At 40.2% G+C, this 23,675-nt stretch overlaps 1 protein-coding gene across 4 annotated transcripts in view; it reads left to right on the top strand.

Annotated features, from left to right (window-relative positions):
• The window catches only part of LOC136864136 (ubiquitin carboxyl-terminal hydrolase MINDY-2), a 424,681-nt gene that overhangs the window by 354,620 nt on the left and 46,386 nt on the right, over window positions 1-23,675 (top strand). The window lies entirely within an intron of this gene.

The raw sequence follows: 23,675 nt of genomic DNA, 5'->3' as shown, positions 1-23,675 counted from the left end.
CTTTGGCATTTACAAACTATTTGAAAACTTATACTAGGTCTGTCATTCTAGAAATAGGACTTTATGAAGTACGGTTAGTAGATGATTACAGACTCTAAAAACCTATTTAATGGAAATTTAATCTCTCCTTTGAATTTGCAATGACTGAGAAATGTCTTCACTTTAAACATTCAGGTTCTTGATCTGAAATTTGAACTATGCTTGCCATGTTGGATCAGTGAAATCATAGAATGTTTCAAAACCCTGTCTGAAAAAGAACAAAACCTTGGGTGCTGAATACAACAAAACATTTATTTTTCAAGTTTATTCTCCCAAATTTTTTGTAACATAACTCAAAAACATGATTTTTACCATACAAGAAAAGCAAATATAATCATTTTTATTTAACCTGGTCCATATGGAACCAAGCTGGGCCAGATACGAACTGTTGCAGTTCAGAGCTTTTTGCTTTACAAAAGGTCGTTTGGGATCTCTTGAGACTATGTTTGGAGGGTAATTAGTTTATGGAAAACCATGTCTTCACCAACAATCATGCTCATTTGGAAAGCCAGCATTTCTAGCTGTAGTCTGACAACGTAATTTCCATTGCAGAAAACTTTCTCGCAGAGCCAGCATATCGTATCCCATTCCTCCTGACAGGGTCTCCAGAGGCCATTGATAGTGTGTGGATTTCTGTATCCTAAGGCACTTTTTATTAGTCAAAATGCACAGAAGCCCATGGGTGACCCATCAGGTGCCTTCCGTGGAATGTTAGTAAAAGGAATTGCAGGGATTCCAGTTTCCATCTCCATCCTCTCTAAGAAGAGTGGAGTCAAACGAGAGGTGTGGCTGGATGGTTTATCTTGATGTTCTGATACCTGATTTTTTGCCCACCCCTACAGTGCTGGGATATCTGTGTTTTAAATGGTTGTTAAAACCTCTTGCTGATAGTATGTAGAGTTCACCTTCACATTATTAGTGACACGGCGAATGGTTAACCTACCATTGTAGCCGTATCCAGCGATGATCATGAAACCCCTTGAAAAACTTTCCTGGCATTTTTTTATGCAATGTTTGATAAATTTGTTTGTCTCCAGGGCAGTAGTAAATTGAGTGGGCTTCATTATTATTTCTTTTTGCAAGTTGTTTTATGTCACACTGACACAGATAGATCTTATGGCGATGATGAGATAGGTAGAGGCTAGGAGTGGGAAGTAAGCGTCCGGGGTCTTAATTAAGGTACAGCCCCAGCATTTGCCTGGTGTGAAAATGGGAAAACACGGAAAACCATATTCAGGGCTGCCGACAGTGGGATTCGAACTCATTATCTCCCGGTTACTGAATACTGGCCGCACTTAAGTGACTGCAGCTATCGAGCTTGGTGAGCGGGGTTTATTACAGTCAATAAGGTACACATATGCTTTGTCTAATGTCACCACATTTTTCCATCAGTTCCCTGCCAGGTACAGCTTTCTTACATTAGTGTGACTTTCCGAAATGTGATGAGGCAACAGCTTGTGAACTTGGCGCTTATGCTGCTTTTCTAATTCCAGGTCCTTGTTGATTAAGGTGTTAACTGTTGAAACAGACATCCCCGACTTATGTGCGATAGTCCTTTGGGAAGCAGGGTTACCACCTGTGACAAGAGCCTTCACATTCCTCACCACTTCTGGTGTACGGCTGGTGGCTGGCCGTGGATTTGCCTGATTTTTTCCCCTCTGGAATTAACCTAGCCGGCCTTTGCTTTTTTTATTCAATAGAGCACTGTCCAGTTCTTTCATATCAAGAAATTACACTTCTTCTACATTCCTTGGATTACAGATTAGCTGTATTTAGCATCGGAAAAGGCTGTTACGTAGCCCTCCCACTGGGGGTCAAACCGCTTGCACCATTGCAGCTAATGTCACGAAACACTTCACACACGTTCTCCATTTCAGTTGTATTCATTCAGAGAAGAATGTAGATGTTGGTACAAATAGTTGTAGAAGGGTTTCAGCATCATAGTTCTTGTGATTGAATCTTATTGACATGATGGATGCTGAAGTTTCAGAGATTTTAAGCAGTGCTTTAGTTGGGATTTAGAAAAGTGAGGTACTTCTTTAGGATTTTCCGTATGCTCTTGTTTGTTTATTCGCTTTCTCCTTCACATTCCTTGCATGCAGTTTTATCTGCTGGCCTCCATACCTTGAAATCCCATGTATGGGCATAAAAAGATGGATCAAAAGTAGTTGAAGATGGCCCAACACAAAAAATAAACACTGGATTGCTGGCTGTCTGAAGACAATTCCTCTTCTTCATCATTATTTAATTCATTGTGCTGACCAATCTCGTGTAGAAACAGAAATTGTATGAATAGCTTGTAGTAATGTCTGCAGGTCTTAGTTTTTGTTGTTTGTGTCAATGAATTCCTTAAAAGCGTTCATGTATTTTTGCTTCTCGGGAAGTAAGACGATTTCACGAAAGCTATTTACACTTCTGTTACTATGTGCTATGCTGGTTTCTGCTGGACATTGTGTGACTTGGGAGAAAGGAGACGAGCTGCCTGACTAATAACAAACCATTTATATTGGTATTAAATGGTATGTTCCAAGCTGTCAGTGGAGAGATGGTGTGGAATGACATCAGTAGACGAATATGTTTGAGTGATGTCTTTAAAAGTAGGAAAGATGACACTATGAAGATAAAGCTGGAATTCAAGAGGACAAATTGGAGCAAATATTTGTATATAGGAAGGGTAGTTAGGGATTGGAATAATTTACCAAGGGAGATATTCAATAAATTTCCAATTTCTTTGCGTTCATTGAAGAACAGGCTAGGAAAACAACAGATAGGGGATCTGCCACCTGGGCGAATGCCCTAAATGCAGATCAGTAGTGATTGGTTGAGTGATTGATTGATTGATTGATTGATTGATTGATTGATTGATTGATTGATTGATTGATTGATTGATTGATTGATTGATTGATTGATACCTATTTTATATTTTCACACTGAAGAGGTTGCAGCTGAGAGAGACCACTTTTGATTGTCTTGAATTAATATTTTTGGAAATGTTTTATTGTTTATGAACCTGTTCTCTTTAACAAGTATAGTCAGAATATTTTGAGAGACGGCATGGCGTACTTCCCCTGGTTCAGGGTACCGTTCCATACTGGCTCAACATTTTTAGGCCAAAAAAGGTTAAATGTGGTCTGAAGTTAATTGAAAAACTTTTTCTGCATAATCAGGAAGTGTAAGTCTGGCCTAGGTCATTAAGTGTCGCATTGGGGATCAGGAGGGGAAAGAATACTGAAGAACTGAACTGATATGGGCTGTGTCGTAACAGAGAGCAGGGAATCAGAAATAGGTTTAATAAAATAATGAGGAGGGATATACAGGAAGATGTGGGGAAAATTAAATTAGTAACTTACCTAGATCATTGATCTGATAATTCAATTTGAGAAGCGGACAGAAGATTTGTTTCATGAGAAGACCTATTGAAGTTCCTGGAGCCTGCTGTGCCTCCTGTCCCTGCAGTCCAATAAATATTTCAGGAAATTATTCTAGATCACACTGTGAAATAGAATGTTTCACTGAAAATTTTGACGATCAACATTGGCATGCCTTGAAATCTTTTGGGAGACATACGTCATGTTCGGCAAACCAACTTCTTGCGCAACTTTCTCTTTCTCAAAATGGGAGGGTGTTGGTTGTTGCAACCTTGAGTCATTTTATCTTCACAGTTAAATAAGAACTAAGGAGATTTTCCTCGGGAGATGCTGAAGCGGGTCTGATGTGAGGATACGTGATTTGTTTATCAAAAGTGAATGTCTTTTCAGGTGTGCCAATGTCACTGTGATGTGAGTCTTTATCTTCTGTATGTAATTCAGCTGACAACGGTAAACGAAAATTTAAGCCATTTTTTTTATAAGTGTTAACACAAATTTTCGTATTTAATGGTGAAATATTGTGCTGTCTATATAGTAATTTCAAGTGTGTGGTGTATTCGTTGTGATTTAACAGTGCTACAAAGAAAAATGTGTTGAAGGATTTACTATTGTAGTAATACAACATTTTAAATTAACGTACTGGTTGCAAAGGTACGATATACTACCAAACAACTTGATTTTTCAAGATCGATCTATCTATCTCAACTTCAAGTGTTTTGTTCCGTCTTCTACTATCAAAATTACCTCTGTTACTGGAAATTCTTAGCATGTCTTTAACCGGGAATTGTGGCTCACGTGGGCATGTTCGTGTTGACTTATAATGGATAATTATGCCCCTGTCGGATAAATACATATCTAAATAACTGCCTAAACATTTAGAATAGATCTTTCATCAAGACTGAAGTATAATCTAGAATTCAAATAAGTGAACAAAACATATTGTAAATCACAACTTTTGGATGATTATTAGACCTGTGTTCCAAATGTTAAGTTATGAGTCAAGGGGACTGTTGTGAAACAATACAGAGCGAATAGAATTTCTCAGTGAGGACATACATCACCAGTTAAAACTGTCAGTGGGAAATTTTATGTGATATATGCTATCTGTGTTTTTCTATATTCATATGTAATTTAGGGAATTCTTTGCCGATATTGTTTTTGTACATTACATTTCATTATTTTTATGTGGGCAGAAGTAATTCATCCTAGATTTCTTGTATGTTTTTAGTGGATTTGATATCTAAATACTACACCCGACTCATTACTTGCATTTGTGGTCAAGGGCATAGAATCCATGCTTAAAAACCATGTTATAAATTTGTATGTTTGTATATTCATATAATATTTATTTTCAAAGTACTGACTGTATATATTGACATATTTTTATAATTTTGAGATTGTTTTTGACCTTGTGTATTAGCTTTTCTGGTGCAAGGGCAGTGCTTTTGTAACCTTACTTATGATGCTATACAGTAATGACGGGATATTTGATTCATTTTAAGTTCATCTTACTGAATTGATACAGTGAGCTGATGTACGGCCCATTAGAGTCATCGATCCTATTGTATCTGTGTAGTGTGTACTGATAAGACAGCAGCAACAACATTCACTGCTTGCTGCTGCCATCTGGTCATCATTCTGTGAACTGCTTTCCTATGCATCATCTAAATTTCAGATTCAGTACTATACTTGCTTCTTATATTACTGCACAAAACTTAAGTAGTTAACAATAATAATAATAATTGTTACGGGGATACCTGTGGACCAGCAGAGGTGAAAGAAGGTGCCGGGGTGAATGGGTCTAACTACTATGTCAAGAACGAATGTAAACTGAAATGGAAGGTTATATTTTCAAAAAGCAACAAGTTAACAAAATTCTCACTTAGTGAGATAACAATGATACATCAGGTACCATGACAAAGTTTAGACAAAGCAAGAAAACCCAAACTTTAGTGACTGTTTGATAATCAAGGATTTCAGCCCCTCGTTTTACATTTCCTGAGCTCTCAGCTCAACTTTACAATTTTACACAAGGGCAGAAATCCCCTCATACATGGAGCGCTGGCTCCCAACTCGCAATATCAAGCCTTCAAAAGGCATTCAGTAATCTTACTTTGAAAAAGACCTAACAGGCTCTCAGTTTTCAAGCCAATTCAAGGCAACACCAAAAATATCTTACACCTTTTTGGCCTTCCATGGCCCCGCTTGCAAACTGAAACAGGGGTATCTCGTACCCAACCTATAGGGCCTTCGCGTAAAAGAAATAACAGTTAAATAAATGGCCCGAACACAAAATGAAAGGAGGCGAATACTTGCACATCTAGATGTGAATTCTAAAACCTAAAGGGCACTAGGCCGATGAAACAGGGGCTATTCCCAAACTATGGAGGTGACTCGTATAAGAAAGAATTTCAGACATTACGGAAAGGAAGAAAACCAGTTGCAAAACGTAGTCACCTCAAACCAATATCAAGGGGAGCTCGAGAGGGTACCTCACTCTCTATCCCCGATTTACAGTCAAAGATTTTATGAAGTTGTTGCATAAGCCGGCAGAAGTTACATTTTCAGAAAGTTAGGTTACATAGTTAAGGTTTCAGACCTCTCCCTCAGGTTAAACCGCAGAGATAGCAAGAAATAAAGATGTTAAGTGGCCATACATTGTTGGAGTACTGCTGCCTGATGGAAGAGGCACCTCCCGCCTCCTGCTTGACACACACACTAAGTTAGATGACGATCAATTGGCCAAGAGACGTGAAAATCCGCAGTGTATAAACCCTCAGGGAAAGTTTGAGACCTTTCACGAATAATCAAGCCACACCCTCTCACTTTATTGGTTACCTTAAAGTTACACACAAAATCGAAGAAGAAGCCTGTGATAGGCGAAAAATTACAGAAATTCGTGATTGGCTAAATTCAAAACTGGCGGAAAAAAAGGATAAATATTGCCAACCCAAAAATGAATGAACGAAATTTAGTAAAGAAAAAACTTATGAATACAAAACTTCAAAAACGTTCTCTCACTTCGCACCAGAGTGCATGATCATAGTTTTTTAGCAGAGACATCTGTTGAAGAAAGTCCAAACTTCTTGATAACTGGTGAACAAAACACGTAGAATTTCATACAGTGCATGAAACTTCAAAATAAGAAAATTACGTCTAATTACTGTAGTGACATCTTCTGAGTAATGGTTGAAGTAGGTGTAGTTTCAAGTTCACTATTTCTCCAGAAGAGGAGTTCTTTTAGGCGCAAGATTTAAATGTGCGGCGTAGATGTGTACCTCCCGGTACAGACCCCCTCCCCAAAAAATTTCCTTCCAAGTGGTGACACAGAAGAATTTTGAAAAAATTATTATTTAACTTTGAAGAGAAAAAAAATTCTAAGTTTTTTTTTTTAAGTAGACCGGTGGAAGGTATATTAACTCCAGCTTAAGAATGTCTTTGTTGCCGTAGAATGTGGAATACATGTTGATAATTTTAACGGCGAGTACTGCCGCCGCTGCCGATATCCAGTTGAGGTTGCCTGGACCCCTCAAGTACCCTCAGATACACCTCTCCCGCTACTATGAGAGGTGTAGTCGTGGTGAAGGACGCTGCAGATCAGAAGTGTATCTACAGTCCCCAGATGAGTTGGCGGTATGGGCGCCGCATTTCAGCCTCTTTGCCGGGAGATGGACTCCGGCACGCCATACACAAGTAGACTTCACGGGAGTGGAGTGGGCCCGTACCCCACCTCAGTGGTGGTACGGCGACGAACGGCTGCGGGGGTAATGAAACAGTAAGATCTCGGCGACAGAAAATAGTTGTTGGTGACTTGAGAATAGAGGGTACGATCTTTATTCTTGATGCTGAGGGGCCTGCGGCGTGGAAGGCATTTGCCAATTGTGTGGATTTGCAGGAGACGGGGGCTTGGTAATGGCCACTCGGGAACAGATAGCAGGAAAACCAGAGGGGAAGATCGTACATCCAAAAATATATATATCACAAAATCAAATAATTTGGGCAGAAGGCCACTCAAAAATATAACCTTCGAACTGCTACTAAACGTTGCTGGCAAGGTTAACAATGACATTACACAGGTTTCACCTGGTAGATGTGGACCCTGAAGATTCTCTCGGTGGCTGGATTGCTCACCAATAATGTAACAGGAGTCAGGAAATCTAAAATGATGCACGGCCCATGAAATCTGGGGACAAGCTTGCCCGCGGGAACAAATTTTTTACCATTACTTGATCTCCTACATTTAAATTGGTGGGCCTCCGTCCACGATCATGTCTTTCCCTAACCTTTTCATGAGAAACTTTAAGATTGGCCTTAGCCTTCTTCCATAGATCTCTAATATTATCGGGATCTATTGTCTCTGGTAGAATACGTGTTAGGTACAAATTTAAACATCAGAGAAGCAGGAGTAAACTTATGGGCCTCATGAACTGCCGAATTCAAAGCAAAGGCCAACCAATGCAGGGACGTATCCCACCTGGAATGATCTTCATGATGAAATGCAGTAAGCGCCGATCTCAGATTACGATTGACCTGCTCAGCCAGAGATGGTTGATGATAATATGCCGAAGTAGTTACATGAGAGATGGACAGATCAGAACAGAATTTACGGAAGAGATTGGAGGTAAAGGCTTTAGCATGATCAGAAACCAAATATTGAGACGGACCAAAATAAGCAAAGATGGAATTTAAACAAGAAATGGTGTACGGAGTGGTTGCCAGCTTGGTCGGAAATAACCAGGATAATCTTGTGAAACCATCTACACACACACAAGAATGAATTTGTTGGCATTCCCCTTTGATTGGGGAAGGGTCCTACGTAGTCGATATAGAGGCATTCCATGGGACGCGACGCTTGATGGGAAGATAGTAGACCTAGCTTAGTGGACAAGGTGGGCTTACTAAGCCAACAAGATTTACAAGCTTTTACTAATTCATGAACTTCACCGTCCATACCTTTCCAAATAAACATCACTTGGATCTTTTCTCGAGTTTTGAAGATTCCTAAATGCCCCCCTAATGGGGTCTCATGGTAGTACTTGAAGATCATAGGTACAAGAACAGCTGGAACCACAACTTTCATCTTTTGATCATGCCTCGACGGGCAACATAAAACCATATTCCTCAACACATAAGGGACGACATGTTCCCCAGCAGAAAGGGTTTCCATAATAGGGGCCAGCACAGGATCTTCACGTTGATATCTTTCAATATCCCTGAACAACATGGGGGCATCAGTTAGAATGGCATTAATGCCCAAAGGTATGGGCATGGGAAGGGAAGAACTATCTTCCAATTCGGCGGTCTCTACATCCTGAGCGAACATGCGGCTTAATCCATCCGCCACAACATTTTCAGATCTTCTTATATGCCTAACCTCTAATTGGAAGGCAGAAATCCTGATGGCCCATCGGGCTGTACGACCCGTACGGCACGGCCTAGCTAAGATCCAACTTAAGGCTTGGTTATCAGTTTCCAAGTCGAACTTCACATGTTCCAGAAAGAGGCGGAACTTCTCTAGTGCAAATAAAACTGCCAAACCCTTAAGTTCATAGATGGAATACTTGGCTTCTTGAGCCGATATTGTCCAGGATGCATAGGCGATGGGTCGCCTTCCGAGTTCAGTCTCTTGAAGAAGCACAGCAGCCACTGCCGACAACGACGCGTCGGTTTGAACGATAAACTTCTTCGAGAAATCAGGCATAGCAAGAACAGGGGCATTACAAAGAGCTAATTTCAGGTCTTCGAAAGCGGCTTGTTGAGAAGGTCCCCACTCAAATTTGACGCCTTTCCTATGGAGTAAGTTCAATGGCGCCACTCCGTTGGCGAAGTTAGGAATAAATTTCCTGAAGAAATTCACCATGCCTATGAATCAGGCAATACCTTTGCTGTCCTTAGGAGGTTTGAAATCACGGATGGCCTGTGTTCTAGAATGATCAGTGGAAACACCATCGGGCGACACAATATGCCCAAGAAATGACATGGAAGGCTTAGCAAAGGCTACCTTCGATAACTTCACAGTTAACCCTGCCTTACGAAGGCGATTAAGGACCTCTTTCAGATGATCTAGATGTTCTTCAAAGGTCTCCGAAAATGCGACGACATCATTCGAACTGGATATCAGAGAAGACCCTATCTAGTAGTCTGGTAAGCACAGCTGCTCCCGTGGGGAGCCCGAAAGACATGCGGTTGTACTCATACAAGTTCCAATCCGTGGCAAAAGCTGTTAGATGTTTTGATTCCTCTGCTAGAGGGATCTGATTATACGCCTGATTGATGTCTAAGATGGTGAAGAACTTATCTTTCTGAAACCATGAAAAACAAGAGTGTAGGTCAGGAAGAGACACAGACTGCAACACCACCTTCCGATTGAGAGCCCTATAGTCAATCACAGGCCTGAATCCACCTTGGGGTTTCGGAACCAGAAAAATGGGCGAGGAATACGCCGACTTAGAAGGTCGAATAATACCATCCTTTAGCATTTGGTTGATGATCTCCTTGAGAGCATTCATTTTAGGAGGAGATAACCTATAAGATGGAAACCTAACGGGGATCGAATTCGTAACCTCAATCTTGTCTTCAATAAGGTCAATAACACCAAGAGTATCGGAGAAAACATCTGGAAACGACTGACACGACTTACGAATACACTCAGCCTGCTCCTCAGGTAGATGTCTAAGGTCTAACAACATCTCATCCTGGGTAGGTGAAACAGATGAACATGATGCAGAACTACACCTAAGCAAAGAATTTTACAATTACTAGCAAATTTGAAGGTGCATGACTGGCTCTGAATGTCGAGCACTAGACCAGTAGAAGACATGAAGTCAGCTCCTAATATTATGGGGCAAGACAGGCGCTTAGCCACAAACAACTTAACTTTCCAGGTGAATTTAGAAATATGGGGGACTCCTCCGCAATCCTAAGGCATTCTTTAGGGCATTCGACTGTGGGGTTAGAAGAACTTCTACCGTGTTCCGAGCTTTCGTAGGCTTTAACTGGGGCTGAGCCTTGGAAAGATGAATTTGCCGACTCAGCCGATGCCACTAGTCACTTTCGATTATTCAAGTTGGTGGAAGTTGCACCAGAAGTTGAACAGGAGGGGGTGCTATTAGCGTTAGGGCAATTCTTGACGATATGAGAAAACGAGCCACATTTAAAGCATCCTTGTGATGACCCTGTTCCATTCTTTGTCCCACTGGATTTAATCAAAGGACACTTATTACGCAGATGATCTTCCGATCCACAAGCAGAACATTTGCAGGTGGTGGAAGTTCGGCGAGGTGAAGGCCGAAAACTACTGGAAGATGGAGGGGGTTCCTTAGCGACTCTTAAGGTTTCGGCATACCGAACTCCTTCGGCTGAGGCAGCCATCGCCTCCAATTCAGCAAAGGTTTGAGGACGCAACGCGAAACACAGATATGACCTGTAGGGTGGGGAAATGCCTTCCACAATGGCCTGCCCAATTTGATCTTCTGGGAAATGAAGAGCAAATACCCTAGTGTAGAACTTAATGTCCTGGATGAAGTCTGCAAGATTTTCATCCAGTCGCCGTACTCTATTAATAGTACCTTTGAATTAGTGATGACATAGCTCGAGCCGGAATGAAATTAGCTAGCAGATGGGCGTGTAAGTCTTCTATAGATGATTGTTCAGCTGTTGCTCTGACTATCTTGTCTGAGAGGACACCAATGGAGTAAGGGTAAATAATCTGAAGAATTTGGGAAGGGGAAAGAGAAAACACTAGAGCGTGATCTTGAAATTCAACTAAAAACCTTAAAAATGAAATGACATCACTAGTGGAATTGATCGAAAATTTAGAAATTCCCTTAAGCAACATAGCCAAAGGGTGAGGCAAACTACTAAAGCCAGTTGACATAATAGGTAACGGCCTAGGGGCTGAAGAAGCCTCAGACACAGCATTATTTAAAAAGAAAGGTGGAATGGATGTACGACGCTCAGGTTCCTTTCCTAATGGGGCAGAAGTTTGTTGAGTTTCAACGGATTTTCTGCTTTCTATGTTCTTAGACTAGTCCTCCTCACATACGATGTTTACAACAGTGGCTTGGTCGGTTTTGAGAGTAGCAGACCCAGTTAACAATTAACTAACTTTACTGAACATTTTAGAAAGGTGTTCAACAAGAGTACTAGCCTCCTTACCCTGAACTTCGTTTAACTTAAGAGACAATAGATCGCTAACTCTATTGTAAAAATGGAACAATCTAGCCTGCACTCTTTTAAGTTGGTTTGGAGATGGCTCACTTACTTCAAAAAAGCTAACTGCAGATGCTAACTCAGTAGTGTTAACTCAGTAGTGTTGTCAGTGATAGTGGAGAGAGCCTCATCAATGTCCTTCTCTCCCGAGGTTGGGATACAAATTGGTAAATCTAATGACTCCTTCAGTTTGTTTGAGTCTACCGAAACTGTGCCTCCAGATTGAACATTTCTAATAGCTAATTCATAAATCAATTCCTCCTTGCGCAAGTAGCCGGGATGGAGGACTTCGCGAGGGCCGGACATGATGACACAAAATTTACAAATTTAGAAAATAGGAAAGGAAAATTCCAGCGACTGAGAAAATTCTTAGAGTTTGATCCGAATGCTATGTTTAGCCGTCAAACGGGGCTTAATTGAGACCCATTCAACCACGCTCTGCTACCAGTTGTTACAGGGATACCCGTGGACTAGCGGAGGTGAAAGAAGGTGCCGGGGTGAATGGGTCTAACTACTATGTCAAGAAAGAATGTAAACTGAAATGGAAGGTTATATTTTCAAAAAGCAACAAGTTAACAAAATTCTCACTTAGTGAGATAACAATGATATATCAGGTACCATGACAAAGTTTAGACAAAGCAAGAAAACCCAAACTTTAGTGACTGTTTGATAATCAAGGCTTTCAGCCCCTCGTTTTACATTTCCTGAGCTCTCAGCTCAACTTTACAATTTTACACAAGGGCAGAAATCCCCTCATACATGGAGTGCTGGCTCCCAACTCACAATATCATGCCTTCAAAAGGCATTCAGTAATCTTACTTTGAAAAAGAGCTAACAGGCTCTCAGTTTTCAAGCCAATTCAAGGCAACACCAAAAATATCTTACACCTATTTGGCCTTCCATGGCCCCGCTTGCAAACTGAAACAGGGGTATCTCGTACCCAACCTATAGGGCCTTCGTGTAAAAGAAATAACAGTTAAATAAATGGCCCGAACACAAAATGAAAGGAGACGAATACTTGCACTCCTAGATGTGAATTCTAAAACCTAAAGGGCACTAGGCCGATGAAACAGGGGCTATTCCCAAACTATGGAGGTGACTCATATAAGAAAGAATTTAAGACATTACGGAAAGGAAGAAAACCAGTTACAAAACGTAGTCACCTCAAACCAATATCAAGGGGAGCTCGAGAGGGTACCCCACTCTCTATCCCCGATTTACAGTCAAAGATTTTATGAAGTTGTTGCATAAGCCGGCAGAAGTTACATTTTCAGAATGTTAGGTTACATAGTTACGGTTTCAGACCTCTCTCTCGGGTTAAACTGCAGAGATAGCAAGAAATAAAGATGTTAAGTGGCCATACCTTGTCGGAGTGCTGCTGCCTGATGGAAGAGGCACCTCCCGCCTCCTGCTTGACACACACACTAAGTTAGATGACGATCAATTGGCCAAGAGACGTGAAAATCCGCAGTTTATAAACCCTCGGGGAAAGTTCGAGACCTTTCATGAATAATCAAGCCATACCCTCTCACTTTATTGGTTACCTTAAAGTTACACACAAAATCGAAGAAGAAGCCTGTTATAGGCGAAAAATTAATTACAGAAATTCGTGATTGGCTAAATTCAAAACTGGCAGAAAGAAACGATAAATATTTCCAACCCAAAAATGAGTGAATGAAATTTAGTAAAGAAAAAACTTATGAATACAAAACTTCTTCAAAAAAGTTCTTTCACTTCGCACCAGAGTGCATGATCATTGTTTTTTAGCAGAGACATCTGTTGAAGAAAATCCAAACTTCTTGATGACTGGTGAAGAAAACACGTAGAATTTCATACAGTACATGTAACTTCAATATAAGAAAATTACGTCCAATTACTGTAGTGACATCTTCTGAGTAATGGTTGAAGTAGGTGTAGTTTCACGTTCACTATTTCTCCAGAAGAGGAGTTCTTTTAGGCGCAAGATTTAAATGTGTGGTGTAGAGGTGTACCTCCCGGCACAATAATAATAATGATAATAATAATAATAATAATAATAATAATAATAATAATAATAATAATAATAATAATAATAATTACTGGCATAACTCAAATGTTATACACTACCTAATGGTTTTCCACAGTTCTCTGAAATTCACAATTAACACACACATTCTCTCTCTCTCTTTCCCCAAGAGAGAGAATCAGATATAAAAATACTTGCGTCCACAACAAGTAGTCTGCATATTAAATATAAATCAAATAAGTTGCTTTACGTCGCACCAACACAGATGGGTCTTATGGCGACAAAGAGAATAGAAGAGATACGAAAAGGCTAGAAGCGGGAAGGAAGCGGTCATGGCCTTAATTAAGGTACAGCACAAGCATGTGTCTGGTTTGAAAATGGGAAATCATGGAAAACCATCTTAACGGCCTCCGACGACAGGATTCGAACCCACCATTCCCCGAATACAAGCTCGTAGCTATGCAACTCTACATGCATGGCCAACTAGCTCAGTCATCTTTGAAAATGTCTTTTTCTACCAGAAATTTTCATATTTTGTGTAGGCTATCCGAGATGTACAGTAGCCCAATGGTTTTCTGATTAAACATCCTTTTATTTAAGCTATTGCAACAGTCGGCTTACGTACTCACTGTCCATGTTCACCAATCATTCAATCAATCAATCAATCAATCATTACTGATTGCATTTAGGGCAGTTGCCCAGGTGGGAGATTCCCTGTCTGTTGTTTTCCTAGCCTTTTCTTAAATGATTTCAATGATAATGGAAATTTATTGAACATCTCCCTTGGCAAGTTATTCCAATCCTTAACTCCCCTTCCTATAAATGAATATTTGCCCCAATTTGTTCTCTTGCATTCCAACTTTATCTTAATATTGTGATCTTTCCTACTTTTAAAGATGCCACTCAAACTTATTCGTCTACTATAGTCATTCCACGCCATTTCTCCGCTGACAGCTCGGAACATACCATTCATTACATGTAACTAATCTAAAAAATTCTCATTACAATATTGTAAGCATATTACATACCACTCAGTCGAGCAGCTCGTATCCTTTCTCCCAGTTCTTCCCAGCCCAAACTTTGCAACATTTTTGTAACACTACTCTTTTTGTCTGAAATCACCAGAACAAATCGACCTGCTTTTCTTTTGATTTTTTCTAGTTCTTGAATCAAGTAATCCTGGTGAGGGTCCCATATACTGGAACCATACTCTAGTTTGGATCTTACCAGAGACTTATAAGACCTCTCCTTTACGTCCTTGCTACAACCGTAAACACCCTCAAAACCATGTGCAGAGATCTGTATCCTTTATTTATAGTCCCATTTATGTGGTTACCCCAATGAAGATATTTCCTTATATTAACACCCAGATACTTACAATGATGCCCAAAAGGAACTTTCACCCCATCAACACAGTAATTAAAATTCAGAGGACTTTTCCTATTTGTGAAACTCACAACCTGACATTTAACCCCGTTTATCATCATACCATTGCATATTGTCCATCTCACAACATTATCAAGGTCATTTTGCAGTTGCTAACAATCTTGTAACTTATTTATTACTCTATAAAGAATAACATCATTCCACTCCTTTATATAAGAAAACATTAAGGTCCAGTAATACTGCCTTGAGGAATTCCCGTCTTAATTATTACAGGGTCGCCTACTCTAATTATCTGAGACCTATTTTCTAGAAATATAGCAACCCATTCAGTCACTCTTCTGTCTAGTCTAATTGCACTCATTTTTGCCAGTAGTCTCCCATGATCCACCCTATCAAATGCTTTAGACAGGTCAATCGCGATACAGTCCATTTGACATCCAGAATCCAAAATATCTGCTATATCTTGCTGGAATCCTAAAAGTTGAGCTTTAGTGGAATAACCTTTCCTAACACCGAATTACTTTCTATCGAACCAGTTATTAATTTTGCAAACATGTCCAATGTAATCAGAAAGAATGCCTTACCAAAGCTTACATACAATGCATGTCAAACTTACTGGCTTGTAATTTTCAGCTTTATGTCTATCACCCTTTTCTTTATACACATGGGCTACTATACTAACTCTCCATTCATTTATAGCTCCTTCAACCAAACGATAATCAAATAAGTACTTCAGATATGGTACTATATCCCAACCCAATTGTCTTTAGTATATCCCCAGAAATCTTATCAATTCCAGCCGCTCTTCTAGTTTTCAAATTTTGTATCTTATTGTAAATATCACTGTTATCATATGTAAATTTTAATACTTCTTTAGCATTAGTCACCTCCTCTATCTGGACATTTTCCTTGTAACCATCAATCTTTACATACTGCTGACTGAATACTTCTGCCTTTCGAAGATCCTCATATGCACACTCTCCTTGTTCATTAACTATTCTTGGAATGTCCTTCTTGGAACCTGTTTCTGCCTTAAAGTACCTATACATACCCTTCCATTTTTCACTAAAATTTGTATGACTGCCAATTATACTTCCTGTCATGTTATCCTTAGCTGCCTTCTTTGCTAGATTCAATTTCCTGGTAAGTTCCTTCAATTTCTCCTTACTTCCACAGCCATTTTTAACTCTATTTCTTTCCAGTCTGCACCTCCTTCTTAGTCTCTTTATTTTTCTATTATAATAAGGTGCATCTTTATCATTCCTTACCACCTTTAATGGTACAAACCTGTTTTCACATTCCTCAACAATTTCTTTAAACCCATCCCGGAGTCTGTTTACATTCTTATTTACAGTTTTCCACCGATCATAATTACTTTTCGAACCCCACTATCGGCAGCCCTGAAAGTGGTTTTCCATGGTTTCCTATTTTCACACCAGGCAAATGCTGGGGCTGTACCTTAATTAAGGCCACGGCCGCTTCCTTCCCACTCCTAGCCATTTCCTGTCCCATCGTCGCCGTAAGACCTATCTGTGTCGGTGCGATGTAAAGCAACTAGCATAATTACTTTTAAAAAACTGCCTCATGTCTGCTTTATTAGCCATATGGTACTGCCTATTAGTCCTACTTTTAAAACCTTCCTTTCTATCACATTTATTTTTAACTACGACAAAAGCAGCTTCGTGATCACTAATGCCATCTATTATTTTGGTTTCTCTATAGAGCTCATCTTGTTTTATCAGCACCACGTCCAGGATATTTTTTCCTCTAGTGGGTTCCATCACTTTCTGAATCAGCTGTCCTTCCCATATTAGCTTATTTGCCATTTGTTGGGCATGCTTCCTGTTGTTCACATTTCGTTCCCAATTGACATTTGGTAAATTAAGATCTTCCACTACAATTACATTCCTTTCCATGTCGTTTCCCACGTAGCTGATTATCTTATCGAATAATTCTGAATCCGTGTCAGCGCTACCCTTTCCTGGTCTGTACACTCCAAAGACATCAAGTTGCCTATTATCTTTAGAAATGAGCCTTACACCTATAATTTCATGTTTCTCATCTTTTTCGCACCTTTCAAATTCTTCTTTTACCAGAATGAATACTTCCCCTCCCACGATTCCTACCCTATCTCTACGATACACACTCCAGTAATACCAATATAAATGGTCCGTTATTGGACATTATAAATTTTTCAGTAGTCTACGCAGTGGCCTCTACGGTGTACACTAGGCAGCGTCTTGGTAGGTGTACTAGGTACCAACTGACGAGCTCAACCTAGCATATGAGGGCAAAACGCTGGCAACCTGTAATGAGTTAGCTGGAAAATTTATAATGTCCAATAACGGACCATTTATATTGCTACTATAAATTTACTCATTCGGGACAAATATTTCAGATTCCCTATGGGAATCAACATCTATATCTATATCAACACACTCCAGTTCCGTGAGAAATTTTCTGCATCCATTATATCATTTCTCAGCCATGATTCGACTCCTATTACAATATCTGGTAAATATATATCTATTAAATTACTTACTTGTATTCCTTTCTTCACAATACTTCTACAGTTCAACACAACCCTACTTGACTTCCAGATCTCTGTACCCTCATCACCGCTTCCTAGACAACCCCGTTTCCCTGAATGTACCTCCCTATTACCCTTCTAAACAAATTTCCTAACTTATAAGTACCACTGCTGTTTAAATGAAGGCCATTTGAGCGCAGATCCCTATCTCCTACCCACCCATTAGGGTCTAGAAATTTCACTCCCAGTTTCCTACACACCCACTCCATAGTCTGATTTAAATCCCCAATCGCCCTCCAGTCAGTATCCCTCCTACACAGTATTCCACTGTTAACAATCTACGCTTTCTTAAACTTCACCCGTGCTGCATTTACCAGATCCCACATATCCCCAACTATGTTGGTGCTTATATTAGCTTGCCTTACGTTGTTGGTGCCAACGTGAAACACTACCACCTTCTCCTTCCCCTCCTCCTTCTCTTCTACTTTTCTCAGCATCTGTCTCAACCTAATTCCTGGATAACACTCTACCCTGGTTCCCTTTCCTCGACACACTTTCCCCACGTGTCTAACGTTGGAATCCCCCATGATCTGAGCGTCAACCCTACCCACCTCCGTTGATCCCCTCATCTCCCGGTCAGCCCTATTTTTCCTGACAGCTGCAGAGGCCACTTCCTCCTCCCTCTCCTCCCTCCCATGACCCTGTTCCACCTGTCTTTTCCTATACTGTACTCTACATTTCCCTTTCCTACCTTTTCCCTTCCTCCTACTTCCACCGGTGACCTCGTGATTCTATTATTGAAGTATTGTGCAATGATGCAACATACAAACTGTGAGAATACTGAGCGGTTCTTCCGAATATAAAACAGACAATTTCGAGTGGTCATGAGCATAACTCATAATCGTAGGGTAGGCTAGATAATAATGTTATTGGCTTTGTCTCACTAACAACTTTTATGGTTTTTGGAGATGCCAAGGTGCCAGAATTCAGTCCCGCAGGAGCTCTTTTACATGCCAGTAAATCTACCGACACAAGGCTGAGCATCTTCAAATTCCATCGCACTGAGCATGGATCAAACCTGCTAAGTTGGGTTCAGAAGGCCAGAGCCTCAACTGTCTGAACCACTCAGCCAGACGTGGCAGTTAGAGAGCTGAGTTTAAGTAATTAAGTAATAATTGTCGAACGTCAACTAGTTATAAAAATACTGATTGATTAAACTAATATGGTAAATAGAATAACCTAATAGCCTACCTATTTACAAGCTAGATACTTTGGAATTATGTTTTGACTACCTTTTTAACTCTGCAAATGAATCCATATATTATTTAAAACTCCCTGTAAGAAGAGGACAGTGAATGCAAGTGGGTGTTATTTTCAAATGAGCTTAGCTCGAGAGTCCATTATAGCGAACGATTCTTTAAGTGTACCATGGCTCTGTATGTATTGCTTCAGAGGAAGTTCGGCTCTCTGCCAATGTCCAGTGTTACCAATATAATACCAATATAAATGGTCCGTTATTGGACATTATAAATTTTCCAGCTAACTCATTCCTGGTTGCCAGCGTTTCACCCTCGTGTGCTAGGTTGGGCTCGTCAGTTGGTACCTAGCACACCTACCAAGACGCATGGCTAGTGCATACCGTGGAGGCCACTGCGTAGGCTACTTGAAGCCACCGGCAGTGCCAGTGCACTATGAGATACCTTGTCTCACTACCAGTGTACCGATAATGAACCGTGTGTGTTGTGTCTCACTGATCTGTGACTGCATACGATTCTTTTAGTGTGCCATGATTCACTGTGTCTTGCTGCATTGGAGGGTCAGCTCTCCGCCAATGTCCAGTGTCCCGCTAGTAAGCTGTGAGTGCGCCACCTTAGCACTGTCCGCTGTGCGAATTTGATGCCCCATCGCTGACCAATGGCCGACTGACGTCTCTCCCAGGGTGAGCCTTGCATTTATAGGGCGAGTTGGCCATGTGATTAGGAGCACACCGCTGTGAGCTTTCATCTGGGAGATAGTGGGTTCGAACCCCACTGTTGGCAGCCCTGAATATGGTTTTCCATGGTTTCCCATTTTCACACCAGGCAAATGCTCAGGCTGTACCTTAATTAAGGCCATGGCTGCTGCCTTCCCATTCCTAGCCCTTTCCTGTCCCATCATGGCCATAAGACCTATCTGTGTTGGTGCGACGTAAAGCTACTTGCAAAAGGAAACAGAACAACATCCTCTCCAATTTAACCAACCCCACAAATTATTTCAAAAATAGGGAAATAATAGCTGAACAAAAATGCGTATACGCCCTCAAAAAGAAAATCAAAGACGACAAACTTATCGTAACCAAAGCCGATAAAGGCAATGCAACAGTGATTATGGATAGAAAAGAATATATTAATAAAACAAAAAACTTTTTCGCAGATAGCTACTTTTATATAATCAAAAACGACGCCACCCAAAAGTTCAGACTTCTTAAACAAACTCTCAAGAACATTTCATTTTTGTTTACTGAACAGGAAAAATCTAAACTCATTAATATGAACCTGGGTCTCCCCACTGCTAAAGCTCTCCCCAAAATACACAAGGCCGGTGTTCCCATTCGCCCAATCATCAACTATAGAGCAAGTCCCTTATATAAAATGTCACAATTCCTCCAAAGTTTCTTAAGAAAAAACTATCAATTTTTATCTGAAAAGTCTATTAAAAACACATCAGAGCTAGTAGATAAACTAAACAAATTCAATATATAACCTGACTACTTTATTCACTCTTGCGATATTGTAAATGTGTACCCAAGCATACAAGTATCATAATTAATTACGATAATTGAAAACAATTTAAACAAAAACAGCCACTTGAGCAGATTAGGGATACAAGACTTCATTACAGTATTAAATCTAGTTGTAAACAATAACCTTTTCACTTTCGACAATGTAGTGTATACCAGCAGGATGGTTTGGCTATGGGATCGCCAACCTCAGGCATCTTGGCAGAAATATACCTAGATTTCTTCGAGTACAACAAAATTGTCAGTAAATTTGATGACATTCACTTCTGGGCTAGGTATGTTGACAAGGTATTCGTAATTATGGATGAAAAATCAATTAACACTTCCACCACCCTCCTAAGACTCAACAATATTGGTCCTCATATCAAATTCACACTAGAAACTGCATTATAAAAAATAAACTTTCTAGATTTAACTATCACCAGACACTCAGATTCTTTAAGTTATAAAATATTCAGGAAACCTACTCAAACAGCGTCTACTATTCGCCAAGATTCACAAACGAGCTACATACAATAACCTAGTTTATCGAGCTTTCAGCATACCTATGTCCAAGAAGGATCTAACGAATGAACTAAACACAATCTGCGGAATTGCAAAATCCAACGGGTTCAGCAATCATTTTATAGAAAGGATAATCAATAAACGCAAACATCGCCCTAAAACCACTCTCAAAAAAGAAATTACTACAACCCTAACATTTTCCACCTTCACGTTCAACAGTGATATTTACAAGGTGACTAACATTTTTAAGAAACAAGGCGTTAAAATAGCTTTCAAAACCTACAAGAAGAACATGAACATTTTACACAACACGTCACATATCAACAAGATCGGCAGTTTTTTTTAAATCAGGAGTTTAAAGGATCAAATGCAATACCTGTAATATTTCGTACGTGGGGCAGACTGGAAGAAACTTCCGTATAAGATACCACGGGCATACTAACGCAATAAAATAAGTTTACAGCTATCGGCCAACACATGCATGATTATAACCATAATTTCACCAATATCGAACAAGATATGGACATTCTCGAACTAGCAAATAAGGGTCCTTTACTCAACATACATACATTATCATTGTAGACTGTTATGCCTTTCAGCGTTCAGTCTGCAAGCCTCTGAGAATTTACTAAACGTCGCCACAATCCTCGATTTGCAACTAGTGTTGTGGCCTCATTTAGTTCTATACCTCTTATCTTTAAATCGTTAGAAACCAAGTCTAACCATCATCGTCTTGGTCTCCCTCTACTTCTCTTACCCTCCATAACAGAGTCCAATATTCTCCTAGGTAAACTATCCTCCTCCATTCGCCTCACATGACCCCACCACCGAAGCCGGTTTATGCGTACAGCTTCATCCATCGAGTTCATTCCTAAATTAGCCTTTATCTCCTCATTCCGAGTACCCTCCTGCCATTGTTCCTACCTATTTGTACCAGCAATCATTCTTGCTACTTTCATGTCTGTTACTTCTAACTTATGAATAAGATGTCCTGAGTCCACCCAGCTTTCGCTCCCGTAAAGCAAAGTTGGTCTGAAAACAGACCGATGTAAAGGTAGTTTCGTCTGGGAGCCGACTTCCTTCTTACAGAATACTGCTGATCGCAACTGCGAGCTCACTGCATTAGCTTTACTACACCTTGATTCAATCGCACTTACTATATTACCATCCTGGGAGAACACACAACCTAAATACTTGAAATTATCGACCTGTTCTAGCTTTGTATCACCAATCTGGCATTCAATTTTGCTGAATTTCTTACCTACTGACATCAATTTAGTCTTCGAGAGGCTAATTTTCATACCATACACATTGCACCTATTTTCAAGTTCCAAGATATTAGACTACAGGCTTTCGGCACAGTCTGCCATTAACACCAAGTCGTCAGCATAGGCCAAACTGCTTACTACATTTCCACCTAACTGAATCCCTCCCTGCCATTTTATACCTTCCAGCAGATGATCCATGTAAACTACGAACAGCAAAGGTGAAAGATTACAGCCTTGTCTAACTCCTGTAAGTACCCTGAACCAAGAACTCATTCTACCATCAATTCTCACTGAAGCCCAATTGTCAACATAAATGCCTTTGATTGACTTTAATAATCTACCTTTAATTCCATAGTCCCCCAGTATGGCGAACATCTTTTCCCCTCGGTACCCTGTCATATGCTTTCTCTAGATCTACGAAACATAAACACAACTGCCTATTCCTCTCGTAGCATTTTTCAATTACCTGGCGCATACTGAAAATCTGATCCTGACAGCCTCTCTGTGGTCTGAAACCACACTGGTTTTCATCCAACTTCCTCTCAACGACTGATCGCACCCTCCCTTCCAAGATGCCAGTGAATACTTTGCCTGGTATACTAATCAATGAGATACCTCGGTAGTTGTTGCAATCCTTCCTGTTTCCTTGCTTATAGATAGGTGCAATTACTGCTTTTGTCCAATCTGAAGGTACCTTACCAACACTCCATGCTAATTTTACTACTCTATGAAGCCATTTCATCCCTGCCTTCCCACTATACTTCACCATTTCAGCTCTAATTTCATCTATTCCTGCTGACTTATGACAGTGGAGTTCATTTACTATCCTTTCCACTTCCTCAAGCATAATTTCACCAACATCATTTTCCTCCTCCCCATGAGCTTCGCTGTTTGCAACACCACCATCATGATTTCCTTTTACATTGAGAAGATGTTCAAAATATTCCCTCCACCTCTCCAGTGATTCCCTGGGGTCTATTATGAGTTCACCTGAATTACTCAAAACACTGTTAATTTCCTTTTTCCCTCCCTTCCTAAGATTTTTTATTACTGTCCAGAAAGGTTTCCCTGCTGCTTGACCTAGCCTTTCCAGGTTATTACCAAAATCTTCCCATGACTTCCTTTTGAATTCAACAACTATTTGTTTCGCTCTGTTTCTTTCATCTACGTACAAATCCCTGTCTGCCTCGGCCCTTGTTTGGAGCCATTTCTGATAAGCCTTCTTTTTATGTTTGCAGGCTGCTCTCACTTCATCATTCCACCAAGATGTTCGCCTTTTCCCATCTTTACACACAGTTGTTCCCAGGCATTCCCTTGCTGTTTCTACTACAGCATCCCTGTATGCCACCCATTCACTTTCTATATCCTGAATCTGCTTACTGTCTACTGTTCGAAACTTCTCACTAATCATATCCATGTACTTCTGTCTAATTTCCTCATCCTGGAGATTTTCTACCCTTATTCATTTGCAGACAGATTTCACTTTCTCTACCCTAGGCCTAGATATACTTAGTTCACTACAGATCAGATAGTGGTCTGTATCATCGAAAAATCCCCGAAAAACTCTTACATTCCTAACAGATTT

Source organism: Anabrus simplex, chromosome 2 (genome assembly GCF_040414725.1).
Source record: "Anabrus simplex isolate iqAnaSimp1 chromosome 2, ASM4041472v1, whole genome shotgun sequence".
In the NCBI taxonomy this organism is placed as follows: domain Eukaryota; kingdom Metazoa; phylum Arthropoda; class Insecta; order Orthoptera; family Tettigoniidae; genus Anabrus; species Anabrus simplex.
Note: the sequence above shows the minus strand (reverse complement) of the source record. Positions and strands in the feature narration are given on the sequence as shown.